We start from the raw sequence: 6000 nt of genomic DNA, 5'->3' as shown, positions 1-6000 counted from the left end.
TTTGGTTGACCCTAGTCCAAGGGTCCCAGAGGCCACCCGTCTACAGGAATTCGAAGCCAATGTGGTGTGTTAGGGTTGGACCCTTCAACTACCAGGATTCTCTCCTCTCCTCCATGCGTCACCACACACAGCAAACACGTGGATGGATGTTTAGATCTCAGAGGAAGTAAACTGAAAGAACGGAACCTTCCCTGGGAGGCCCCCCTCACCACATACAGGAATCCACATAGATTGGTTAAATTAATCAAAAACTATTCTCACTATCCCAAAGCGTGATTGCACAAGCCATTACGAACCCTTACTAACTCCTATATCTGAAGAGTGTTTAACATACCTAGCAACGTTTTTTCTACATCTGAATTAATCTTTCTTCATATGGCTATATCTACCTTGGGTTTAGCAACATTTAATCAATCAAGATATGAACTGTATCTTCCACATCTAATTTATCAAAATATGTAACAAATGGTTACTCAATCCTCTTTGCATCAGGTGATGCCTGAGACCTCATTTAATGATTAATAATTTGTTTATAGTTATGCACAAAGCAACACAAGTGGTTGGTTGTGCTGAAACCATCACAAGTCTCGAAATCCAGTTTTTAGCCATATAAATCTTCAGACTCGCCACTGTGTCACTGGAAGAATGCTTAATAGAATATGAAATCACTATTGCAATACACATTTAACAAACATTTATTGTGTGGCCTATTTTACTGATTATTTAAAGAGGTATACCTGTGTCAAATTCCTTTACTCACGTATCCACATCTCATACTACAGAGAATAAAAAATTACAAATATTAGTGTCAGAGTTTAATAGATTGTACCTTTACACGTTTTAAGGCTTTTGTCGTTTAATCTATATATTGTAAGAAAACTTTCATAGCTTCTAAATTGTCTTGTTTTGTATAAAGTTACATGCTGAACAGAGTACTTTAGATGTACTTCCACATTGCTCTAAAGTAGTTCTGTTGAGTATTTTAAATAGAACCAAAATTAAAAATGTCTTCCTTTTGAAGTTCTTATGCTATACTGTGTTGTAACCTACATAGTGCATAACTCTTTTCGTGATTCATGGCACACACGTTCGGCTGACAACATAACATTAAATTGCTATGTTGAGAGTTCCTTGTGTGATGTATGTTGTTCCTATTGACTGACTGACTGACCGGCACAATACCGTATATTGGTGCAAGAGATTAAAACAGTTGACCCCTCCAGGTGGCCTTTGGACCCCTTTTGGGGAAATTCTTAAAAATATGACTAACTACAATATTACCACATCTGATTCAGGTAGCAGATTTGACATATCTAGCCAGATTTAGGAAATGTGTCCAACCCATACCAGAACTGGCTAGATATTCCCTAAAAAAAAAAAATACCAGAAAGGGATATTTTGTTATCCGTCCACCCAAAAATGTCTGGTTGATACATGCATCAGATGTCAAATGAAACCAAATAATTTGATGTCCATTAGGCCCCAGGTTATTGTTGAACCAACTGCAGATATCGAAACCTGAGTTTTGGCATTATTCTTAATGCTAAACCACAGGTGGGTTGCAGCTATAGGATTGAAGGTCTTCTGAAGTAAATCTTCATTATTCCATGAATAATGGTTAAACTGTGAAAGAAAAAATGGATAAATGACTACCAACTTATTTTTAAACTACATATGCCGTTTTTATTTACCAATAATATTTCTAATTTGTTCATTTTTAGTATTTCTTTACGAAAAGGTATCCCAAACTGACGAAGTATTAGAAAAGGCTTAAACAATCAGTTAATATTTACTTTCTGATCAACATAGGTAACTCTTATATGTCACAAACTGAAAAAAACGAACATGTGACGTAGAAGCCTAATGGTTTCTTTGATTGGCTGTACCCTCTGCTGTAGACTGCAGTTTCATCTAGTGAAGGTTCATCAGCACAGGTTAGGCTGCCAAGTCAAAGAAATGCATACAGTTACGCCTCTTATAACGGTAATTCAGAATGCAACATTAATAGGTAGCCAGTGTTATTTAATTCGTAAACTCGTCACTTGAAATGCTACTTATATAAGCACCATAAGTATTTCAAAGCAAGGTCTGGTCCCCAAAAGCTGGTGTAGAATTGGAAACCAACAGGTCTAACATATATGTTTTATAACTTAAAGTAAAAAAACAAACAAACTATATAAATATATCCCAATATTAAATACCTTTGGTGTTGAAGTTATTTCATTGTAGTAAAATACTGTCTTTATTTTTCCTTTCAGACTGTCGTCCTTATACAGAAGAAAAGCTGCTGGAAAGTTTCTGCATTAGTGAGTTTGGTAAGTTTTGTTTTAATAAGTACACACGTAAAGCAATTTAGTGAAGTTAAAACAGTAAAGTTACTTCTAGAGAATTATAATAGTTATGTTCACAGCCAGGCTCTGATTTTACTGACAAGTTATAGTTATCACTACCACTTCTTCTCTCACTGTGTATTTTTAAGACTCTTATTTTCACAAAACATAAACTTTTGGTTCGTACGTTCTGTGATACGTACCATGTTACACATTCACACCGAGCCGTCAACTGAATAATTCATAAAAACACTGTAGCGAGTTCATTTTTGACAATGCTTAAACTGTTGCATTTTAAAAGGCATTGGTCGATACAAGAAAAATAATAACTACAAACTATTTTTAGTTATTTTAAATACAAAACATACCCTGGAGAATACATCTAAATATTTAACATTTACAAAAAACGGGTTTCACTTCCACCTTTTTAATTATTTCGATATATTGTCGTTAAATACATACGTCAACAGCATCTCACTTACTGCTGAGGTTCTTTTACTCCTAATTAGAATTACACTTAATGTCTGTGACTTGTTCTCTCAGTACAGATATAGTTATTAAATGTATCTCTGTGTAGTATCAGATACATAATAGCACGAGTCCATCAAACATGAACATCAAATAGAAATACGATCACTCATATGTAATAATGTCTCAGTAGTTAACCATAAAATACTCTCTACTAGGACAAAAGTGATGTATACGTATGATTTTATGAATACATAAGAGGTTCAAATAATAAACTATACTTTTAATGTACTATCTTTCATTCGTTAGATGTGTATGTTATATGCATAATGCTTTGATATATTTTTCAACCACGAGTTAAAGAATATATATGTATTCAAACATTTGGTATCATCATAAAATCAAATACGTTTTATGAAAATTTACAATCAATCCTTCTTTTTTCCAATCGTGATTTTGAAAGTTACTTTGTTTTCGTAACTTTAAAATTACAGTCATAATGATATGCATATACACGGAAAGAAGTTCTTAATTTTATAAATATATATATACATTTATACACACACATATAGTTTGGTGTCAATAATTCTTACAAAAACTGTTAATATTTACTTAAAAAGACATATTTACTATTTTGTAGTACTTCAAGGAAAGGTACATTCCCTATGTCATTAAAACGTTCTTTAAAGGTCACAACTAAAAGTTTGTGTAACTCACGTTTATAAAAAAAATGAAACATCTGAGTTAGTCTGAATATTTAATCACAGCCAATTAGGCTGTGCCATTCTTTACAGACAATTAAAATGTGGCTTCCAGACTGTCAGTGCCAATGATGATTTCGTTCTTTTGGGTAAGTGGATACTGAGCGTTCAAGTTGTCCAATGTTCGCCAAAGTTAGCAGAATGGAAAAAGAGTACGTAGAGAAGCTTTGCGTCATAGAATATATTTTGTGAACTAAATTAATTTCTTAATTCAGTTAAGAGAGTTGAAAGAAAAAAATGTTTATACCCAGTTTCGTTTTTAACTTCCAAGAACAACAAACCTCATCTGTATGTGTGATGAGTTTCAACAGCTAATACACAAGTTATATGCTATTACAATGAATTTTAGTAGAGAATCTGCCAATTATCTGAATTCTCGTATGTGCAGCTTCATAATACCAAAGAAATGTCAAACATTCTTAAATCTTTCTAAGTCTTTGTACTTAATACAGTTTTTTGTTGTAAACATTAAAACTAAAAAACTGAATCATTGCTCTCGATTTAACTTTTCATCTGGTCATGACGCAGGACTTGAACATCACCCAAATAAACTTATTTTGATGGGAATATTCATCCAGTGTTTTACTTACCTTAACAGACACCATTTTTCTGCATTTATTAAGTTTTTTTTCGTTAAAAATTATCTATACAAAAAAAACATGAATTGTAATACATCTATTCTTTTTCTTTGAATAAATTGTCAAATGTTTTTGTAACCAAAGAACGAGCTTGGATTATTGTTACAATCGATGCTATAGTAACTTAAATCAAAGGAGCGTACAAACTGGGACAAATATTAATACTGATGCTTAGTCTGAACACGTTTGCTCTGTCCCTAGATAACATTAGCCATGTTACTTAAGTTTATTGTTGCTAAACTGTCCACAAGATCAGGGGTTCCCAAACTTTTTAGACCTGCGGAACTTCGCATCAGAAAGAAAAAAAACATTTCGGAGCCGTAATACAAAAGTACACTAAAAATAGAAACGATTGGCTACTAACACCAAATAGAGTTTACTTCAAGCTTTTAGGACATAAATTTATTAAAAATATCAATATTTAAAGAAAATTTTCTACTTCTACTTACTTGTTCAAAAATTTCTGCTTGCAAAATTTATATCAGTAAAAGTACAGTGTACTTATTTGTTTATTAGTGGTTCGGATAGGATTGCTTTTGTTCACAAAGTAGTTCAATATTAGGAGTTATGGTTGTTACTATAAGCGTAAATCACCCTCAATATTTAGCCTGTTTCTAAATTTGGTATTTGTAGCTGTATACAGTGAAAATATTTGCTCACAAAGATACATCGTCGGAAAACGCATCAAAATTTTCAAAGCTCCGTTACTTATTTCAGGGTGTTCCATGGCCATTTGAATCCAAAATTGTGTAATTTCTTCGTGCTAAGTTTTGTTTTTAGGGTGCAATCGGTTGAAATTTCTATAAGCTGGTATTTCTCTTTCACAGGCAAATCGTTGGTATTTGCAGAGTCAACAAAGGGATTTTGAATCCACAGTAATTTTTCTTAATGAGGAGGGAAGTACTCCCTAATAGTTGTGCACAAATCAGATATGTGCTGCAAAACTGAGAATTTTGCATCTTTACTTAAGGAAATTTCACTCATAAATAAAAAAACCACTGAGATTTTCGAAGCAATCAAGTTCTTCCATAAGTATACATTCACCCCTAAATTTTAGCTAAAGTTCCATTTTACTCTGAGCTTTGAAGTACGTTTCCCTGCATTGGAGCATTCACTTCATTTAGATAGGCAAATACGTCCGAAAGGTAAGCCACTTTCTGTATCCAGTATTTGTTTCTTAATTTGTATGCAAGTTCCAAATGGCATTCGAATAAAAGGAATCCTATCTCCTCACGCAGTTCGTAAAACCGAGCAAGCACAGTATGAAGCAGCAAATTTTTATGCAAACTTCCCATATCCTCAAAGAGTAAACTGAAGATCCTCGTATCGAGTGGCCTTGATTTTATAAAATTAATTCTTTTTATGACATAACCCAATACCTCTTTTAAGTATTCTGGCATTCGTTTCATTGCAAGTGCATGACAAGGAAGACAGCAGTGGATTCTCTCGATTTCCGGGTTTTCTTTTTATGCGTACCGCTGCGTCTAAAAATTTTCCAATAATAATTGCAGCCCCATCAGTGCAAATACTTGAGCAAAGCTGCCATTGGATCACATGTTCTTCCATAAATAAATCGATCAGTTTAAATATTCTCGCCTCTTGTTTGACTAGGTAAAGGTTTGCAAATTAGCATGTCTTCTTCAAAACTAGCTGTGTGAATATAGCAAACACAAGCAACATCGCATAACCTGCGACGTCTGTTGATTCAGCTACCTGAAGCGAAAACGTTGGACTCCCTTTATTAACTTCGTTAAGCAATTTGCTGACATATCATTGATTCTTCGAGAAACCGAGTTGTCAGAA

The sequence above is a fragment of the Tachypleus tridentatus genome, chromosome 13, assembly GCF_004210375.1.
Source record: "Tachypleus tridentatus isolate NWPU-2018 chromosome 13, ASM421037v1, whole genome shotgun sequence".
Lineage (NCBI taxonomy): Eukaryota > Metazoa > Arthropoda > Merostomata > Xiphosura > Limulidae > Tachypleus > Tachypleus tridentatus.
This window is presented reverse-complemented; position numbering follows the sequence as displayed.